This window comes from Marmota monax, unplaced genomic scaffold (assembly GCF_021218885.2).
Source record: "Marmota monax isolate L192 unplaced genomic scaffold, Marmota_monax_Labrador192_F-V1.1 WCK01_AAM20220418_F8-fsc00011, whole genome shotgun sequence".
NCBI classification, from domain to species: domain Eukaryota; kingdom Metazoa; phylum Chordata; class Mammalia; order Rodentia; family Sciuridae; genus Marmota; species Marmota monax.
In genome coordinates, this window is record NW_026693082.1 from 21,224,824 (window position 1) to 21,247,906 (window position 23,083).

At 40.5% G+C, this 23,083-nt stretch overlaps 1 long non-coding RNA gene across 1 annotated transcript; it reads left to right on the plus strand.

Annotated features, from left to right (window-relative positions):
* The first annotated feature begins 19 nt into the window (after nucleotides 1-19).
* On the plus strand, nucleotides 20-3,777 carry LOC124099063 (uncharacterized). The gene is made up of 3 exons (XR_006853814.2): nucleotides 20-313; nucleotides 2,581-2,662; nucleotides 3,615-3,777. It is a non-coding gene; the product is annotated as an uncharacterized LOC124099063 (long non-coding RNA).
* The last annotated feature ends 19,306 nt before the right edge of the window (nucleotides 3,778-23,083 follow it).

Here is a 23,083-nt window from a genome sequence, read left to right on the forward strand (position 1 = left end):
CAGTGGCGTGGAGGGGACCCCCAAAGAGAGGCCAGGACAACTTCCGGGAGAACCCGGGCTTCCAGCACCACAGCGGTGGCGGGGCGGGGCGGGACGGAATGCCCTGACCCCGGAAGTTCTTCCATAGAGTGTGGGTGGGACGGAAACCAGGAACGACGTGGCTTTAAACGGGGGTGCAAATATTTCCGGCTTGGAAGCAGAAGAGAGTGAAGGAGAAAGGTTCTGACGGAAATAGAAATGCCCCTACCGGAAGTCTTTTCTTTAACATCAGTAACTTTATTGTTACGTATTGTTATAATTATTGACAACTGCCGTAAGTCACCTCGCCCGCCGGAGTCTTGGTGAACTCCGGCATCTAGTGCCTTTCTTCTCACAGCTGAGTAGTCTGGGAGCATAGTGTGATTTTCATGTTGGTGTTTCCGCCACTTAGATCAAAACCTATAACAGCAACTTTTCCAACATCCGATAATATCTCTGTTACAAAACCAATTTATGGAAACACATTAAAAAAATTGTATGTGTTGTGTGTGTGTGTGTGTTAAACCTTTTCTCTGTATAAGCTGGTTATCTCAGGAATTTATGATAGTGATGGAAAGACATGTAAAGGGTATATTATTCTGCCACTAAGTCAATGCAGAGATTTGAGCCACAAAATAAATGATGATAGTATCGGATTGTAACCTATATGATAAAATAAATACCCTTTTGTCTATACTGATATAAAAACAGGGAAGAGACAACCTTCTAACTTAGAGAAGAATTTCAAATCAATAAACAAAAAAATTAGAGAAATAGAAAATCATCAATAGGACATCAAAATAATAATTGTAGCAGGCAAGATAGATGAATGGATATTAAAATGAATCAGCAAAAGTTTAAGGAGAAATGGAAATTTGCAAACACCCAAATGATATTGCCAAGGTATATATTAATAGCAAGGGGAACAGTAACTTCAGAGGGAAGAAACCTAGTAAACCACCTTAACCATGTAATCTAAGTCAACATCATCATAAAACTCCTTGACATAACAATTTGAAAGCATGGTATACCTTCTGTGGCATTCCTACCAAAAATGGGAAAAACTTATTTTAATCATGAAAAACATCAGATGAATTCAAATTGAAGGACATCCTACAAAATATGGATCAGTATTCTTCCAAAGGTCAGGAAAGACCAAGGGAATGTTGTTACATATTGGAGGTGACTGGGGAAGCATCCCAATACAATGCGGAATCCTGGATTGGATCCTGGGGCAGAAAAAGGAAGATTGTGGTGAAAATAATTACAAAATACAGAAATTCAAATAAAGTCTGTAGTTAGGTAATAGTATTGTCCCAGTGTTAATTTCATGTCTTTAATTATATCCATGGTTAGGTAAGATGATAACATTAGCGGAAGCTGTGCGAAGGGCATACCTGAACTCCCTGTACAATTTTTGCAACTTCTCTAAAGTCTAAAATTCTCTTCAAAAATTTCATGTTGTAGAAAATGTTTATCTTCTTGGAGAAAAATGACTGGGTTATAATTAAGACAAATGAAATAGTGTGTGGTCCTATTAACCAAAGTGAACACTCCCAAAGCATTAACAGATCGTTCTTTTTTCTTTGTTTCTTGTGTGTGTGTGTGTGTGTGCATGCACACACATTGACTTTTACACTCGAGAATAAGTATGTTAATCAAATTTCCATTACTATAATAAATTCCAGAGATAATTAACTTATAGAGAGAAAAGTTTTATTCTGACTCACAGTTTCAGAGGTTTCAGTCCATGGTCACTTGGCTTGGCTGATTTAGTGAAGAAACACATCATGGAGGGAGCACGTGACAAAGAAAAACTACTCGCTTCATGGCTAGGAAGCCAAAGAAGGAAGAAGAGGAGGCCAGGATCCTACTGTCCCCTTCAAGGTCATACCCCAGTGACCTAAAGACCTCCCACTATGCCCAAACTCTTAAAGTTTGCAGAAACTCCTTAGTCAGATTGCTGTTGCTGTGACAAAATATCTGAGATAAGCAACTTAAAAGGAGAAACAATTTATTATGGGTCATGTTTCTGAGATTTCAATCCATGATTTCTCGGCCCATATTGGCCTTGGGCCTATTGCAAGGTGGCAGGCACATCTCAGCAGAAGTACTTGGCAGAAAGGAAGGAGGGAGAGAAAGAGATCAAAGTGCGTAGGTCCAACTGTCTCCTTGAAGGGCATGCTCCAGTGACCACAATTCCTTTCACAAGGCTCTACCTCCAAATGGCACCACAGACTGGTGACCAAGCCATCAGCACATGGTCTATGGGGAACAAGGCTTCAAAACATGAGCCTTCTGGGAGGACATTTAAGATAAATTGTTAGTTTTTGTTTTATTTGTTTGGAGGATGTTTCAGTCTTCCTGCCTCAAACTTCCAGGTAGCTGGAACTACAGGTACTTGCCACTGAGTTACCTTTTAAATTATTCAACCCAGCTTCAAAACACTATTTCTCTAGCACATTAATCCACCACCACTTCCTAAAGAAAGTCATCTTATAGATATTTACAGACGTGGCGCTATTTGTCTAAATGCCTAAAACTCACTCTCTTTTCTTCCAGGTAGACTAATCTCTACAATCTCAGATATAAGATTGAATTCTGTGAAGACAATGCCCCAGATGTTATCCTTCAAGTGCCAAATGTAAGCATTTTTACAATGTGATTTTGGTTTGGGTTTGGGGAGGTTTGTTTTGTTTGTTTGTTTGTTTTGATACTGGGGATTGAATCCAGGAGTGCTTAATAACTGAGCACCATCCCCTGTCTTTTTTATTTTGAGACAGAATCTCACTAAGTTGCAGAGGGTCCCCTAAATTGCCAAGGCTGGCCTCGAACTTATGATCCTCCTGACTCAGCCTCCTGAGTTGCTGGAATTACAGGCATATACCACTGTGCTGGAGTCTCACAATGTGTTTCTACTGCAGATTTTCCTAAATCCATGATCACTGTATTTTGATCTAAAGATCATTTTTAGTTCTATAAAAAATTTTTTTCAACTGGTGTTTCATAAGGCTAACAGTGGACAGTGCAGATGATGATACCTAGGAAAAGACTTGGGCCAAGGCTAGATAGAGTTCTACTCAGCTACTGTGAAGTCACTTGAGGGGAGAGGAAGGCAGACAGGAGCACAGTGATGCCTGGTCTATTTGTGGGAGGGCAGCAGGGCCTGGAGGATCCACCAGTCACCTGCTGGCTCTGCAGAGAGGAGAAGGGGAGACAGTGAAACAGAGACATCAGGTTTTATGGGGTATTTTTATTCTGTAGAACATTAGCATAGAAGTACAGACATTTAAACAATATGGTGTTGCTCAAAATGTAGTGGAAAATGTGGCTTACCACATACGGTGGTTCACCCTCTGCCAGACTCTAGTGTCTTTTCTGTATGGATAAACATTGTCTAGTCTCTCCCACCCCCAAAATAAAAATTGCCTATAATGGATTCACTGTTATACCAGGGAAGTGAAGGGGAAAGAGTCCTCTTGTATTTTATTTTACTTTATGTGGATGTTGAAATGTCCTTTCAAGAAGGAAATTTGTCAACATCTAGCAAGTGAGTTGTACAAATCAAGTTTCTTATTATTATGTCATTTTTGTAGGTGGTGATGAGCTTTTCCCTGAATCACTGGACACTATAACAGATACAATTACAGTGTTAATTTCCTACTACAATTCTCATAGTATCTTTATTCAAGTGTTGGTAATTGTTTCATAAATCATTCGAATTGATACAATAAACACTTCTATTGCCTATGTCCATAAGTACGAGGTACACATATATATTCATGATGTGTGTGAGAGAGAGAGAATGAGAAGAAAACATTGCATGGCCATCTTCAGGAGAGGACAAAATGAAGTCGGAGCAGTCTCGTCCCCAAGTGATGGAGGTCCCCCTATCAGCAGGAAGAAGAGGAAAAGGAGAGGGGGAGAGAAAACAACAAAAAAAGGAGAACTGACTAAAAAATGTAAAAACAAACAAAAGAGTGACCCCCCATTATTGTGGACAACTTCTTGTTTCTAAGATCTTATTCAGATTTTTGTTGTTGTTGTTTTGATACTGGGATATTGAGCCTCGGGGCTCTTTACCACTAAACTATATCTCCAGCCCTTTTTATTTTGAGATGGAGTCTTGCTAAGTTTCCCAGGCTGGCCTGCAACTGGTAATCCTCCCTGCCTCAGCCTCTCTAGTAGCCGAGATTACAGGTGTGCACCATGGCACCTGGTTCCCAGATTTCATTTTTGGTCTCTTGATCGTAACTATAAGTAGGCAGGGTACGGGTTGCCATCTTCCATTTAGAGATAAGCAAATTAAAAACAGGGAGATTAAAGGAATTATTGAAGAGTTAGGGGAGGGTAAAGGGGAAAGAATCCTATTTTATTTTATGTGGGTATTGAAATGCCCTTTGAAAAAGGAAATTTGCCAACATCTATCAAATCAGAGACTGGAGAAATGGACAGAGAGAGGGAGTAAAAGGGCAGAGCCATTTGATCCTGCAATTCTATCTCTGAGAATGTATCTTAGAAAATCTCATGTATTTTTTTAAAAAGAAGAAGAGGAGGAGGAGGAGGAGGAAGAGGAGGAGGAGGAGGAGGAGGAGGAGGAGAAGGAAGAGGAAGAGGAGGAGAAGGAGGAGGAGGAGGGGAGGGGAAAGTATACACATAGGATACTTTGTTATTGGGAAAAATTGGACATAACCTAAATATTTATCAACAGGGAAAGAGGTTTTATTTTTTTTTCTATTCTCAATTGCTACATAAAAACAAACTCAAACCAAGCATGGTAGCAGACACCTGTAATCCTAGCTATTCTAGAGGCTAAGACAGGAGTTCAAATTTCAAGTTCAAGGCCAGCCTGGGCAACTTAGCAAGAACCTGTTTAAGACAAAATTAAAAGGGCTGGGGATGTTTCTCGTTGGTAGAATACTCCTGAGTTCAATCCCCAGTACCACCAGGAAAAAAAAAAATCACGTCTAAAACAGACACCATTTTACGATTACCCTTCATGATTTTGTGGGTCAGGAATCGCCAAAGGGCACATTGAGAAAGACCTGTCTGTGCTCACAGTGTCCAGAGCCATAGCTTGCGTGACTAAAGTGGCTAGAAGACCAAACCATTGGGGAGTGACGGCCAGTCTCCACATCTTCAAGTGGTCTCTGGGCCTCTCTCCACTTGCTCCCTCCAGCATGAAGACCTCAAGGTATTTGGACTTAAATGGCTCAGAGTTCAAAGAGATCCCAGAGGCTTCTTTTGACATTGACAGGAGGTCACTTATGCTCATTGTCAAGTAAGTCACTAAGGTGGCCCAGATTCAAGGGAGGGAAATTCACTCCACCTCTCAATGAGAAGAGCAGCCAAGAACTTACAGTTCTTTTAATCTGCACAGATCCCATACTTTGAAATCATTAAAGGGAACAAAGATGCAAGAAGATGTGCAAAGCTCTGAGCTCCATCCCCAGAACTATGGAGGAGGAGGAGGAGGAGGAGGAGGAGGAGGAGGAGGAGGAGGAGGAGGGGAAAAGTATGATGTGGGTTCTGCTTCTATTAATCTGCAAATTAACTAGGGACATGAGGAAATTGTCAGAAGTAATGGAAATGTGAGCTTGATGTGGTGAGGGTGTTACAAGGGTACACATATTCCAAAACTTGATCCAAGTGTACACTTTAAATATGGATAAAGTCCATTATACACATGTACAGTGTACTTCGATTACATCTCAATAAAACTGAAAGGGAGGGGAGAATGAAGATCTGTAAATACTGACATGGAAGAAAGTTCACTATATATTGTGGAATTAAGAAAGGGCTTGAACAATGTGAATGCAATCTCATTTTTGGTTCAAAACATACCCTTCCACACACACAAAAAAAAAAGTCTAAAAAGATTCACAGCAAATTTTTTGAGTAGTTTTCCTCTAGGAGAGAATTGGTAGAGCAAGTAGAAGAAGGTGGGACAATGTCATTATTTTGAGATTGTGTATTGGAAAAGGATTGTTATTATGGGCTGGGGCTGGGGCTCAGTGGTAGAACACTTGCCTAGCATGCTTAAGGCCCTGGGTTCAAACCCTAGCACCACATTAAAAAAATAAATAAATAAATAAAGGTATTGTGTCCATCTATAATTAAAAATATTTTTTAGAAAAAGGAAAAGGATTGTTTTTTAAAAAAATGAATAGTGGATTGGAATCAGGCAATGTGAATTTTATTTCCAGTTCTCCCACTAACTTGTAAATTTATTTCCTAAAACAAAACGTACTTGTTTATAGCAACATCGAAACTAATACAATACACCCTCTGTTCACTGAGTCCCTGCTGGCTGAGACCTAGGCAGCAAGCCACCGTCTGCAAGGCCAGAGGGCACAAACAGTCACCTACAGTAGGGGAGCCCTCTGCTGCCCCAGCCCAAGTAGAGCTGGTAAGGCAATATGGGCCTCCCTTCAGCCACCGAACTTGCGTTCTGGGGATTATTTTAACCCACAATGTTCTACAAAATGTGTGCAACTATTGTTGAAAGACCTGTCATAAAGACAGGTTAGAGATGGTTAGAGATTTTTTTTTAATTCTGACATTAAAAATAGTCATTCATTATGGGGGAAAAGATACACTCATACATTGTTGGTGGGACTGCAAATTGGTGGAACCACTCTGGACAGCATTATGGGGATTCCTCTGAACACTTGGAAAGGAACCACCATTCGACACAGTTATCCCACTCCTTAGCATATACCCAAAGGACTTGAAATCAACATACTACAGTGACATGGCCACTTCAATGTTTATAGCAACTCAATTCACAGCTAAGCTATGGAATCAACCTAGGTGCCCTCCAACAGATGAATGGATAATGAAAATGTGGTGTATATACACAGTGGAATATTACTCAGCCATAAAGAAGAATGAAATTATGGCATTTGCCTGTGAGTGGATGGAGTTGGAGACTATCAAGCTAAGTGAAACAAGCCAGTCCCAAAAAAAAACAAAGGCCAAACATTATCTCTGATATGTGGATGCTAACACACAATAAGGAGATGGGGGGGGGGTGGAGAACAGAAGTTCATTGTATTAGACAAAGGGGAATGAAGGGAAGGGAGGGGGAATGGGAATAGACAGTAGAATGAACCAGACATAACTTTCATATATGAATATATGAATACACGACCAGTGTAACTCCACATCGTGTACAACCACAAGAATGGGAAGTTATACTCTATGTATGTATGATGTGTCAAAATACACTCTACTGTCATGTATAACTAAAAAGAACAAATAAAAAATAAAAAAACAACAACAGCATCCATGCCTGTAATTCTTGCTACTGGGAAGTTTGAAGCAAGAGGATCACAAGTTTCAGGCCAACCTGAATAACTTATCGAAACTCTGTCTTAAAATTAAATTTTTTCTTTTTTTAATTTATTCATTTTTATTTATATGACAATGGAATGCATTACAATTCTTATTACACATACAGAGCACAATTTTCATATCTCTGGTTGTATACAAAGTATATTCACACCAATTTGTGTCTTCATACGTGTACTTAGGGTAATGATACCCATCACATTCCATCATCATTTCTAATCCCATTCCCCCTTCCTTCCCCTCCAACCCCTCTGCCCTATCTAGAGTTCCTCCATTCCTCCCATGCTCCCTCTCTCTATCCCACTATGAATCAGCCTTGTTATATCAGAGAAAACATTTGGCATTTGTTTTTTTGGGATTGGCTAACTTCACTTAGCATTATCTTCTCTAACTCCACCCATTTACCTGCAAATGCCATGATTTATTCTCTTTTATTGCTGAGTAATATTCCATTGTGTATATACGCCACTTTTTTTAATCCATTCATCTGCTGAAGGGCATCTAGGTTGGCTCCACAGTTTAGCTATTGTGAATTGTGCTGCTATAAACATTGATGTGGCTGTTTCCCTGTAGTGTGCTGGTTTTAAGTCCTTTGGGTTTAGAGCGAGGAGAGGGATAGCTGGGTCTAATGGTGGTTCCATTCCCAATTTTTAAAAAGGGCTGGGGATAAAGCTCAGGGGTAGGGTGTTCCTAGGATTCACCCCACCTATTGGGGATTGGATGCTGATAGACATTGTGGTTTCCATAGCCTGTTACTGAGCTGAACTGCATAAACTATGAGAGAAGAAAGCAAAGCTGGACTTCAGGGAGTTGAGCAGGGGCTGGGAATTCAGGACAAAGGGACTGGGCTGGTACCAATTGCCCATGCGCGCCTCAGCTTGCAGCCCCAATGCAAAGGAGCAAAAAGTTATGCCTATAAACACGCGAAACTCATGCATATTCACTAGTGGTAAACCTGAGATAACTCGAGGACTGAAAGCGACCCAACGACCCAACGCACTAAAAGCAGGTCCTCCCGGGAGGTCCCACCTCCTCCCAGGAGGTGGGGTGTTGGCAATCTTCCCAGGATGCTCCTGGCCTTCTGCTGCAGAACTAACAGCCTGCCCCGTGAATTTTTTTGTGAGTGAAAACAAAACAAGAAGACAAAACAAGTCATTTCTTTTTCCAAGCTAAGAAACGCTCATTATTTTGTCGTAGACTAGCAGGCAGTTTCCCAGAATAATCTGAGCATCCTTACATCGTGCTTTTAAATTTTCATATGCAAATATCACCACACGTGGCTAGAATCCGAGGACAAGATGGAGGTTCCCGGCTCCCTACCTCACCTCTCCCAAGTCTCAACTTTGAGCTCTTACAGCTTGTCACTCAGCGCCCAGAGATGGTGGCAGGTGAGGTGGCAGGTGAGGACGCTCATGGGTGGCGGCCACCAATTCGGATGGGAGCTGTGACTGGGGCCCAGTGCAACCCTGTCCAGCTGCAGGAAAGGAGCGCAGTGCCTGGGTAGCACCACTTGCAAGGCCTCTGCTGCCCCTGCAGCTTAAGACAGCCTCCGCCCAGCCCCAGCCCAGCTCCTGAAAGGACAGCACCAAAGGGCAGTCAAGCACTGTCCCAGGGGCTCTTTTGAGCCACACCTTTGGACTTGTGAAGCACCTGGGAGTCTGTAAAAGTCACAGAACTCACCACCAAGAGTGCTCCCTGGCCCCCCTCCATGTGCTGACGCGGGCAACTTGAATCTTTGTGCCTTGGGAGCCTGATGTAAAAATGTGCACGAAATAAAACGAAGGACCTGCCTCAGGATGTGGTAAGAATAAAACAAGGTGAAATGTGTGAGGGCCTTCGACCCTAGATCTCAGCTACTGAAGAAGAGAGAAGGAGAGGGAAAGGAAGGGGAAGGAGGAGAAGGAGGGGAGAGGGAGGCAGCAGGAAGGAAAGAGGCAAGAAGGAGAGATCTTCACGTTGTCTGGATTTTAACCCCACTGGAATTCTCCAGGCCTTCTTCCAAAGCTCCTAGGAGTTGGTCCCCACGATGCCGCTGGCTGCCTGTGGGCATCTTCCCAGGTGCACTGAGCAATCTCCAAAGACAACATCCCCAACTGCTTTCCCCCCATTTCCCATGTTATACCCTGCAGGCATTCAGCCCCAGTAGCAGCAGGGGTCTGTGGTCATTGTGGTTTGCCAGGGGCCTGTGTTCTGGACACCAGGCAGCCGACCCCTCCAGCAACAGTAGGGAAACCTCTTCCTGCTCCCCTCTAGAGGGTCAGGGCACCTACAAGCACCTTCCTAGCTTCTCAAGAGTCATCAGGCAAAAGTGATTTCAGGCTTTATTTTGAGAGTATAAAAGGCACCAACCAGTGCCTGGCACGTTCCCAGTTGACGGTTCTGATCTTTTATGGATGGTACTTAGGGAGCTGGGGTTGTAGCTCAGTGGTGGAGCACCTGCCTAGCACACGTGAGACACTGGGTTTGATCTCAGCACTGAGGAGGGCTGCCAGGCAAGTCTCTGAAGCACCCACTGTAAGGATGGATCCCTCCTCTGTCTTTTTTCCTTTCTGCCTTCTTCTGACTTGGAATACCCCTGCCCCCTGCCCCTGAGGCATTTTTTCCATTTCTGGGGCCTATTCTAAGACATTACCAAGGAAAGTCAAGGCTCCAGAATGTGGACTTTCAGACATTTTTCAATTTGTTGTTTTTAAATATACATGACAGTAGAGTGTATTTTGACATATTATACATACATGGAGTGCAACCCATTCCAATTGGAATCCCGTTCTTGTGGTTGTACATGATGTGGAATTGTACTGGTCATGCATTCATATATGAGCATCAGAAAGTTATGTCCAGTTCATTCTACTGTCTTTCCTATTCCATCCTCTGCCCCTTACCTTCACTTCCCTTTGTCTAATCCAGTGAACTCCTATTCTTCCCCTCCCACCCTCCCTTTTGTGGGTTAGCATTCACATATCAGAACACTCAGTTTTTGTTTTCTTGGGGGGGACTGGCTTATTTCAGTTAACATAATATTGTCTAGTTCCCCCCATTTACCAGCAAATGCCATAATTTCATACTTCTGGCTGAGTAATATTTCATTGTGTGTATATACCATATTTCCTTTATTCAAATTTCAGACATTTGTAGCAGATAGTAGGGAAGTTTCACCACTGTATGTGCCTTCAGAAGACTAGTAATAGGATATGGTGCAATATTCTCAAACAAGAGCCTGTAGACAACTTTTTAAAATGTGTATTTTGATTTCATTATACTCTTAAAATTATAATCATGCATATTCTGGATTATTAACATGACTTTTTTATAGGTGAGGATTACTCCATGACTTCAGCTTTTACCCGCCTGTCTGTGCACACAGATTATTTTAATTAAGCTACTAAAAAAGAGCAGGGTTGTTTTAATAAGTACAGGGTATGTACAAGTCAGTAAAAGGCAAAATGATGATCTACTTTGAGTGAAGGCTTCCAGGTAATTCATGTGACTGGGGTGCTGAGCATGTTGCTGGAGTAACCTAAGCAGAGTGAACCCCAAAGCAGCTGTGTGGCCGTATCCACACTGTCTTCATGGTGCCAGCAGTGGTCTAATTTCCAGAAAAACAATACCTGCTGCCTCAGTAATGGGGCTAGTTTGAATGTTTTTGGCTGCACATTGTTGTATATTATGCTTCTGTTGGCATAGAACTTGTAATTCTATTGCGGTATAAACATGCAAAGCTTATGCCAAGTTTTATTATTGCTCATACTTAGGCACCATAATACAATTATGTACCTCAACATTGGAGATCTGCAGTTTTTTCTAAAGGGCTTTATACATCACTTGGAGAAACTTCACTGTAGTACAAAAAACATCTGCCACAGCCGGGATATCTAAGTTCCAGTCGTGGTCTTGACATTGACCTGAAGGAGGCTGAGTTGATCATCTCTCCTCCATAGGTCTCAATTTGCTCATCTGTAGAATAAGGAGATTGGATATCATGATCTTTAAATTCTCTTCCAGCTTGAAATACTACTTCAAAAAGTACCTTATTTTACTAATTTTTTAAAATAGCATTTTTTAAAACATTTATTTTTTAGAAGTAGTTGGACATAATACCTTTATTTTATTTATTTATTTTTATGCGGTGCTGGACACTCTGAAGGACCCTGTTACCCATGGAGTGCTGCCAGAATAGCTTACATTATTGCTTCCAAAGTGCCTCTCACTCTGCCCCTCACTTAAATTCAGGGGGAGGTGGGTGGCTGTTATTATCTCCATCTAATGAATGGAAAAACCAACCCCCAAGATTGTTTGCAACTTGCTCAGGATGACCATTGGAAAAGGCAGACCTGTCATTAGAACCAAGTTGCTGGACAAGACTTTTTCCCCCTCTACACCATTATGGATGCATGTGGACCATGTAACATGGACATTTGACCTTGTTAGAACCTGTTTGTAATGGGGCATGAGGCCTGAGGGTCAGCATTGCAGGCTCCCAGAAATGCCTCTGAGCCCCCGCTTGTGCTATAAAGTACTAATCACGGCACCAACAGGGAGGAACATTACAGCACGCTGGCCTCTACATTACGCCCCATTTTATTTCATTGCTTGTAAAGCAGTGAAATCACAAAATGGAATAAAAAGAAAATATCCTTATACATAGCTGTGTGTTTGCAATGGCTTCCTGGATTTTAAAGCATATTCATTTGAAATTGATGAGTTTCTTTATGTACAATTCTCCCGACTACTATTAGAAGCATTTCTCTTGGTGTTGCTCTTTATGGCTTCATCAAGTGTTTGAAGATCTATTTCCCTTTTCAGATTGTTTCCTTGCTTTATCAAGTCCTCATTCACACATCAGTGGACTGTATACATCATCTTAAACCTGGATCAAAACCACGAATCAAAATTTAGCATCAAGGCATATTTTGAAGAAAGATATAATTGACTTCCAAGAATTTCAACCTCAAAAAGCTCTGAGCTGTACCTTTGCTAGTAATAAAATGAAAACAAATGCAATAAAAATCACATACTGCTGATAAGAATAAACACTGTAAAACATCTTTGAAATGTCTATCAGTAGCTTTAAAATGCTCACTTTAAAAAAATTTCCTCTTCTGGGTATTTTTCATAAATTGATAATCTCAAACATATTTTAAAAAAGCTTTATGTACATCCCAGCTACTTGGGAGGCTGAAGCAAAAGGATCAAAACTTTGAGGCCTGCTGCGCCCCTCCCCTGACTCAGGCAATGGCAAGGCCCTACTGAGGTGGATGGCACAAGGCATCCATCCTCTGGAGGAGCGCAGTATGTTTCTGGGAATGGGCTGGTTTGTTTTTGTATTCCTTTAATAAGTATAGTTTCGACTTCTCATATGACCATTAAGTATGAAGGAAAAAACATGACTTTCCCAATTAATGCAACTACTTCTAAGAATAGATCTGTTTGCTCTAAATGCAATGATTCAGCTGTGGAGCATAAATTGTTAATGTCTAATGAAAAACTCCCTGTATTCCTGTCAAGGAAGTTTTTGAGAAATTAAATTAAAATCTAGAGAAGAAGAATTAATGTTAAGAAGACAGATTAGTGCTCAGTACTGGGCAACTTGTTCTTGTTCCTGTGCACAATGGTTTGTGCTCTTACTCTTGTTTGATTAAAATTAATAACAAGTCAACCACTTGCCGTAACCATGGCACCGGTTCCAGTCAGTAAGTCAAGAAAGAATAGTCAAGGTATAGGCCAATAGTTGGGACATTTCTAACTATTATTAAAAGTTAACTAAACAGAAACAGCTCAAAGCAAAACGCGAACTAAAAGGAAAAATGCTTGCTTATGCATAAGCCAAGATACATTCTTCTATTCTAATTGTAGCTACGTAATATTTTGTTTCTTTGAATAATGATTCCTGTTTTGTAACCACAAAGTACTGTGAGCCTGCCAAAATGAAAAGTATATATGATCAACTTCACAAGTAAAGATTGAGATCAACACCTTCACTTTGGTGTCTGTGTTGTTTCTCCACCTCCCTTTCGCCGACTCCTCACCATCCGTTCATCTCCTGAGACCCCCTGTTGGAGCTGGTCTCCGACAGAGGCCAGCCTGGACAACTGGGCAGGACCCTGTCTCAAAATAAAATTTAAAAAAAGGACTGAAGCTGAAGTCGGTGGTAGAGTGCTTGCCTAGCATTTATGAGGCCACAGGCTTCAATCCCCAGAACAAACAAACAAACAAATAAATAAAAAGCTTTACGTACAAAGATGTTCAACACTTGGAAATAATTTAAATATATAACTATGATAAATTTGATCATTTATTGAAATAGTACTGAGACTGGCAGCAGTGGTACATCCCAGTGACTCAGGAGGCTGAGACAGTATGAGCTCAAGTTTGAGGCCAGCCCTGACAACTTAGTGAGACTCTGTCTCAAAATAAAAACAGCTGTGGGTGCAGCTCAGTGGGAGACTGTCCCTGAGTTCAATCCCTGGTCCTGTAAAAATCATATATATACATACATATATAGTACCTGAGATTTATTGGTTTGGTGGCATATTAGAAGTCATTTAAATTATGTTTACATTTTACTTGTATTGTTAGGATTTTTCACATTTTACATGTGTATGCATTATTTATAATGATGTGCATATATCATCACATCCCTATGTACATTGGTTGCATGTGTTCATGCACGAATGTATATACATGTTGTATAGCATCTCATAACATTATCAATTTCCCATTCATTCACTCACTATTCCATTTACTTAACATTTATTTTGTGCCTACTGTGTGCCAGGTTGCATGCTCACCTGTGTATTCAATACTCAGGGGCACACAGAAGATGGCTTGGCAGAGAGTGACAAGTCCAGTTTTGACATAAAGTATGCCAAGGGACTATTTGTTCACTCACATGTATCTCCTTGTCCATCCTAAGGAGCTAGACCAAGTATCTTCCCCTACCTGAGGGAAGAATCAACAAACAACCATGTCAAATTAACCACTTTTGAGCTTCAAAATCAGTCACACATAAAACAGACACTGGAAAAACATATCATCCATTTTTGTCCTACCTCAGGAAAAGAAGTTGTTTAGAGAAGAATGGGAGTCAACAGAAGGGATCAGGACAGTTTCTTGCTGCAAGTGCTTTTGAGAAGGGGTCTTCCTCTCTGAGTGATGGGGACAAGGGTGGTTCATGAAAGTTCTAAGACTGGAGACAATATATCTCTTCCTAAATATAGTGGTAGAGAACAGCAAAATTCTAAGGTACCCCTAACTCCTAGTGTAGAGTGTGAGTGGTGGGGTACACATGCCTGAGAAATTCTGGAGGCAGCTTCACAGAGACCCTCACAGAGATTCCAGAATGGTACAGGCAACAATCAGATTTGCTCTATTTCCAAGGATGATAAAAGAGACTATGAAGTCATATTTGGGCCCAGAGAGGCCTAGGGTCCAGCAGTTTGGATGCAGCTACAAATGGCTAGGTGTCCCTTTATTCTCAAATTTAATATCTTTTTCAGGGAGGTCTTCTCTGCACCTTGGGTGAGGTTCAGCCTTCATCATACACTCCTATGGAAACCTATACTTACTCCTCTTATAGAATAGTTTCTAGGAAAAATATAGAAGCATGGCTGTCATATGCATATAGAATGGAAAGAGTAAACCAAATAGGGAGAGAAGACTATCAAAAATAACCAAGCAGATTATGAAATAATCCTATAAAAGTATAATAAAATCATAGGTTTAGAAATAAATGTAATATACATTATATGTATTATATATACATACATAGTTTTTTGTTGGTGGCACTAAAGAGCAAAACCTGGGCCTTGTATGTGCTAGGCAAGTGCTGTACCACTGAGTTAAAGCCCCAAGCCAAAAAACTAGAATATGTTTAAAACAACCTTAAAACTGAAACAGATAGTTGGAATTAAAATAAATGGGGAAGCAGTCGAAGAGAGAATTAGTAAACTGAAAGACAGATGTAGAGAAATTTCCCCAAACACAAGACAAGACAAGAGGATAGAAAATATGAGAGGTTGAATCCTCTGGAGGAAAGAATGGAAAGGTTACATTTAACCAGGACCCCATCAAGAAACAGAATTTACCTGAGATGATTCCAATAGAGACTTTAATGAAAGAAGTAATCACAGAGTTAAAGAGACTCAGAGTAATGAATGTTAGGAAGAGCAACAGTGGGAAAAATTACTTCCTGTAGGGCTGAAGAGAAAATAGTGTTACCAGAGCCCTGTGAAAGTTACAGCTGCTGACAGGGAGGCAGTGGAGGAACACATCTATTGCCAGGGACTCAGCAATGAAGATGGAAGAAAATGAAAACAAAATGCCCTCTTTTTCCTCCCCCTCAAATTTCCTACTGGTAATTTTTCATCAGCTAAACTTAACCAGAAGCTAGAGAGTAAGGGAGACCGAGTGATACAGTCTACACCCAGGAATCAGCATCCAAAAGCACCGAGCAGAGATGTACTGGATCTGGATCTGAGTGAAAATAGAGATCAATCACCTTGTCCTTATTAATGGATTCAAAATTCCAGTCCTGGAAGTACGCGTGTGCTGTTAAAGTTCTGAACACTTGGAAGAATTTTCTTTCCAACTATTTTTTCAGTGACACATCTGATCGAGGCTGTCACAATACAGAAGGCCATTTATATCTTGTATATTGTTCAGAACCATCTATAAATTGGGCCTTCATTTTTAATTCCTCTGTGAACTGACCATAGGGAAATCCCCGTGATGCCACAGGGGTGATCTGAGAGAAAGACAGCCATCAGCGGAACTGTGTGCTGTGAGGTTTGAGCCACCTACTCAAGCCTCAGGGAGTGCTCAATCTTACTACTTTGTATACCATACAACTTCCATTTGCTGACAAAGGGATGTGAGAGTGATCTGCCTGTGACATCTGTCACCGTATTGATGGCCAGGGTTGATTTGGCTGATCTGGCTGGCTAGGCAGGAGACTGCTTCCTCCCTCACCTCTCCGCGTGCTTCCCTCCTGAAGCTGTGTGCTCGGTGGAAGAGGACGACATTCCCTGATATAGGAGGACCTTTCTTCTGTCAAGGGTATACGAGTAGCTGGACTCCTCTGCTAGAACCTCCAAACAAGCTCTCAAGGCCCCATTTGCTGACAAAGTGCTGTTGTGCACACCCAACTTCATGGCTTGGGGGATTCAATAGCACCCAGTTCATGGCAGACAGCTCAGGTCATGTGATCAGATGTTGGTTTCTACCAGGGCCCAGTAATGAGTCAAGAGCTGTTTCTCAAAGGAAAAAGTTACTTGCAAAGGAAGACATGGTTTTGTTCCACACCCCTGGAGGTCTGCACTGTGAGTCTCCTATCCCCAGGGCTTGCTGATAGCATTTCTACCTCTGTTAACCAGTTTAGGCAAATGTCCCATGTGATCATGTGATAGATCATCTTGTACAACAGCCTGGACTTACTGCAACCTTTCTCTTTCTCTCTTTCTTTTTCTGGGACCCACTCAAAATCAGCAAGCGTACAAACTGCTTCATGAATGGGTGAAGGCAGCATGCTCAACTGTGCTGTATGTTATGTCCAAACATGACCATCAAGCATTTTAACTCAAGTGTAGGATGTGTGTAGTGCAGCAACTTGGCTTTACTTTGATAGGGGATACCAGCCTCAGGCCACCAGACTCCTACAAATGTCACATGCTCATCATGTTATCTACATAGTAAACCAGTTCTACGTTTTGTGGGATATGTGATTATTAAGACCACCAAAACCTTGGTTATGACAAAGTAGGAGATTTGTCATAGGGTTAAGCCATTCCTGACCCATGAAAGCAGTTTCCAGAGGGGCCTGCTAACCACTGTAAAGGAGAAAAGACTTTTCTAGATCAATAACTGCATCACAAATGCCAAGAACCATCTTGATTTACTCTGATAAGCATAATATTTTTAGAAGAGCAGCAGCAATAAATCAAATTTTCTATACTCTCTAAATGGATCTCATTCTTTAAGACCTATTTGCTTTTGCACAGGCCAAATAAGCAAGTTAAATGAAGAGAAATCACCTGTGTGGTAAAATGTATCATTGTATGCCAAATAGTCTGATTTCCTCCATATGGAACAAGGAGTGCCTGAGTTACTACTTCATTTTTATAAAGGAGCAGTTTGCCATGAGCTGCTCCATTTTGAGTGCAAGTTCTAAAGCAGAATGATGTGGTGACTCATCTGGGCAAACAAACAGATAACCACCAGATTTTGGACATAACAAAATTTATTTATTTATTTATTTATTTTGAGAGAGAGAGAATTTTTTAATATTTATTTTTTAGTTTTCGCCGGACACAACATCTTTGTCTGTATGTGGTGCTGAGGATCGAACCCGGGCCGCACGCATGCCAGGCGAGCGCGCTACCGCTTGAGCCACATCCCCAGCCCCAACAAAATTTATTGAAAAGAATAATCCCCAGTTGCGCAGCAAAATCACAAACCGATAAGTTAATCATGCTAATAAAAAATGACGTGTAAACTTACCGAATTGAATCAGAATCACATGGATGTATGAGGGTATGAAACCCAAATCAAGGAACCCAGACCACCAAATGATACAGCCCCCTCAAACACATAAAAGGAAGGGCTACCTGAGACAGTGGCATGGCGACACACTGACCCATCATCTTATCAGACCATTCAGTGAACACGTCCTGAGGTCCTCAGTGACGAACTTTTGACTGTCCCCGGGGTCTTCAGTTCAGCTTGATCTCCCTGCTTGACGTAGCCCACTTCAAAATTGCCAGCGTTCGACATCTTTGACTTGAACAAGTTCTTTGCCCTGCCGTCCTGTTCTCCTAGGCCAGCTGTCTGGTTTTCTTAACTTTATCTGACCACCTGCAGTGACTTTGCATCTGGATCAGTCCCCTGCCTTTGCTTTCACTTCTTTTGAAAACTTAACTTTCTTAGCTTTTCTGTGACACAAATCATTGTGTGAAGTTAGATGTGTGACTTGAGTGTTTACGGATATTAGCAAAGAAGCTTGGAATGGAATAAAAAAACCTCGGGATGGCTTTAGTCTTGACACTAAGTGAACCATGAGTCCAGTCCGTGTCCTGCACAGGCGGTGGAAATGGGGTTCCCTTCAGTGGAATGAGCTGGCTGAGAAATAAAAGCCAGGACAAACAGAACAACGAAAAAACCACAGGTCACAGATAATATTTCAAAAGCAGGGGTAGGATGGGCATGTCCACCATACGGATCCAGCTTCTATACTATGGCAAAATGGAGCCCACACCTGCTTTATTTATATTGGAAAACATCAAAGGCCTTCCATAGCATGTTCTTCACCAAAAAAGGTTAAAGGTGGGCAGTCTAGTTCCCAAAGGATTACGCCCATCTACTATGAGGGAATCTTCCTAGTAGAGCTGAGAATAAGGTCACGTGCACTGGGCAATCTGTTCTGGGGAGAGCCACAGATAGTTTGCAATTCCAAACCTAAGTCTCCCTGGCTACAATACCCAGAGAAGACCCTCATGTAAATCACGGATGACTTCCTGCACATGAGTATTTTGGTGAATTAAAGCCAATGAAAATTAATAAGACAGTGCACTATAATCAAGTGAGGTTTATCTCAGGGGTGCAAGGTTGGTTCAACATATGGAAATCAATAAATGAAATTCATCACATCAATAGACTTAAAAGATAATAATCACATGATTATCTCAATAGATGCAGAAAAAGCATTTGACAAAATTCAGCATCTATTCATACTCAAAACAGTAGAAAAACTAGGGATAGTAGGACATATTCAACATTGTAAAAGCTATATATGCTAAACTCAAGATCAACATCATTCTAAATGGAAAAAAATAGAAAGCATTCCCTTTAAACACTGGAACAAGACAGGATGCCCTCTTTCACCATTTCTATTCAACATAGTCCTAGAAACTCTAGACAGAGCAATTAGACAGAAGAAAGAAATTAAAGGGATCTGAATAGGAAAAGCAAAACTCAAAGTATCCCTATTTGCTGATGACATAATTCTATATTTAAATTTAGAAGACCCAAAAAACTCCAATAAAAAACTTCTAGAACTCATAAATGAATTCATCAAAATAACAGCATATAAAATTAACATCCATAAATCAATTGTGTTCCTATATGTTAGTGATGAATGAACTGAAAGAGAAATTAGGAAAACTATCCCATTCACAATAGTCTCAAAAATATTTATATTTGGAATCAATCTAACAAAAAAGGTGAGAGATCTCTATGATGAAAACTACAAAACTCTAGAGAAAGAAGACATTACAAGATGGAAAGATCACCCATGTTCTTGGATAGGCAGAATTAATATTGTCAAAATGGCCATACTACTAAAAGCGCTATATAGATTTAATGCAATTCCTATTAAAAGTCCAATGACATTCTTCATAGAAATAGAAAAAGCAGTCATGAAATTCATTTGGAAAAATAAGAGGTCTAGAGTAGCCAAAGCAATCCTCACTGAGAAAAGTAAAGCAGGAGGCATCACAATACCGGACCTTAAATTATACTATAGAGCTATAGTAACAAAAACAGCATGGTATTGGCATCAGAACAGACTTGTAGAGCAATGGTATAAAATAGAAGACACATGTGGCTCAGTGGTAGAGCACTTGCCTCACATGTGTGAGGTCCTGAGTTTGATCCTCAGCACCACATAAAAATAAATAAATAAATAAAATAAAGGTATTGTGTCCAACTACAACTAAAAAATAATTTTAAAAAAATAGAAGACACAGAGACCAAACCCACACAAATACGGTTATTTCATACTAAACAAAGTTGCCAAAAACTCACTTTGGAGAAAAGATAGCCTCTTCAACAAATGGTGCTGATAAAACTGGAAATCCATATGTAACAAAATGAGATTAAGACTCCTATCTCTTACTCTGCACAAAACTCAACTCATGGTGGATCACATTAGACCAGAGACCCTGCACCTAATAGAAGAAAAACTAGGCCCAAATCTCCATGTCAGCTTAGGAATCAAATTCCTCAATAAGATCCAAAAGTGCAAGAACTAAAATCAAGAATCAATAAATATGATGGTACCAAACTAAAAAGCTTCTTCACAGAAAAGGAAACAATCAAGAATGTGAAGAGAGAGCCTATAGAATGGGAGAAAATCTTTGCCACCTGCACCTCAGGTGCATTAGTCTCCAGAATATACAAAGAAATCAAAAAACTTAACACCAAAAAAATCACAAATAACCCAATCAATAAATGGGCAAAAGAACTGAAGAACAAATATATGAAAAAATGTCAACAAATATTTGAAAAAATGTTCGACATCACTAGCAATTAGGGAAATGCAAATTAAAACTACACTTGAGATTCCATCTCACTCCAGTTGAAATGGTAATTATCAAGAATACAAAAAACAATAAATGTTGGTGAGCATTTTGGGGAAAAGGTACACTCATACATCGCTAATGGGACTGCAAATTGGTGCAACCACTCTGGAAAGCAGTATGAGATTCCTCAGAAAACTTGAAATGGAACCACTATTTGACCCAGCTATCCCACTCCTTGGCATACACCCAAAGGACTTAAAATCAGCGTACTATGGTGACACAGCCACATCAATGTTTATAGTGGCTCAGTTCACAATAGTAAAAGCTATGGAACCAACCTAGGTGCCCTTCAACAGATGAATGGATAAAGAAAATGGATATATTGGGGCTGGGGATGTGGCTCAAGTGGTAGCACGCTCGCCTGGCATGCATGCGGCCCGGGTTCGATCCTCAGCACCACAGGGATGGTGTGTCCACCGAAAACTAAAAAATAAATATCAAAAATTCTCTCTTTAAAAAAAAATTAAAATTAAAAATTAAAAAAATAAAGAAAATTGATATATATATATATATATATATGCACACACATATATATCACATGTATATATATACACATATATCCACATCTATACCAATATGTATATGTATGTATACATATATATACATAAATGGAATATTAGTCATAATAAAGGATGAAAATATAATATTTGCCAGTAAATGAATGGAACTAGAGACTATCATGCTAAACGAAATAAGCCAATCTCAAAAAATCATATGCTGAATGTTCTCTGATATGTGGATGCTAACACACAATGTGGGGGAGGGGAGATAGAAGTTGATTGGATTAGACAAAGAGGAATGAAGGGAAGGGAGGGGGCATGCGAATAGGCAAGACAGTAGAACAAATCAAGACATAACTTTACTATGTTCATATATGAATACACAACCACTGAAACTCCGTATAATGTTCAACCATAAGAATGGGATCCTAATTAGAATAAGTTATATTCCTTGTATGCATAATGTCAAGTAAATAAATAAATAAAATTTTGGTTAAATCTCCTGCCCTGGGCATATCTTTTAACTTGAAAATGTGTTTCAATGAGGGTCTCCAGCTACTTTGATGAAGGGATGGTGGTTAAGATCTCCCTGTATCTGTTTGATTTTTGTTGTTATGTATTTTAACCAATGTATGTAGTTGGGAAGGCCTTTTTACGATATAACTTAAGCATAAAGCATGCAGTGTGCTATCACTTAAACTTCATACTCCTGCTTTGGTTTCCAAGTTTTTGATCTTGGTGTTCTCAATTCCATTATTTGCATCTAGTTTGTGAGACAGATTACTACACCAGCTTTGCCTTGCATTCCCCTGCTTTGCTCTAGAATGGATCTCCTTATAATGTGCCAAAAATTTACCCTGTCACATTTTCCCAGCTGCCAGTTTTAAAAATTCATACCCTGGCTTGAAAGCTAAATGTGTCCAACAGGTGGCATCATGCAAGTGAGAGTCCCTCTGTCCACAGGCATTTGAGGCACACCAGCAGCCAGCTGTTCCCACTGACCTTCATATGTAGTCAACCATGTAAGGCTATATCATCCAATTGCTTAAATAGAACAAGGACAAGGTTTTAAACTGGAAATATGATTCAATGGCGGAGTGCTTGCCTAGCATTCACGAGGCCCAGGGTTTGATTATCAGCACTGTAAACACCTCCCTTTTTTAGGGCAATGAGACTATTCTGATAATATAACAGTGATGGATACCTATGTCCAAACCCACAGAATGTACAAAACCAAGAGTGAACCCTAATGTCAGCTATGGACTTTGGGTACTAATGATGTGTCAATGTAGGTTCATCAGTTCTGACAAATATACCCCTCTAGTGTGGGATGCTGATAATGGGGGATGCAGAGGACAAAAGAGAATTTCTGTACCTTCCACTCAGTTTTGCTATGGATCTAAAAAATGAAGTCTAAGAAAAAAATTTCCCCATTTTACCCATTCTGGTGTTTCCATAAACCACTGTTTAATCCAAATATTAAGACAGGCACCTAGAGAATATTTTTAAGTAAAAAAATTAATGAACCAAGTTCACATTCATTCACTGGTTATTTTCTGCCAACTGGGTATCCTTGCCTGGTCCACAGTGGATCAAGGAGCCCCAGTCTTGCTTCTAGCAACACCCAATGTTGGAAGACAGGTTGAGGGGACTTGATAATTCACAATGGTGACCTCAGTCATATTAGTGTTTTAAATGTCCAGGCTGCTGACTTGCCAAACCAGCCGCAGGATCAAGTTCACTGGCCTCTACTGAGCTGCAGGACATTTCATACAATGGAGGGGGCAGGGATGTTCCACGCAGGTACCAGGCATTAAGCAAGATGATCCCTCAACTTCTCCAGCAGAGAGAAATGTCCTT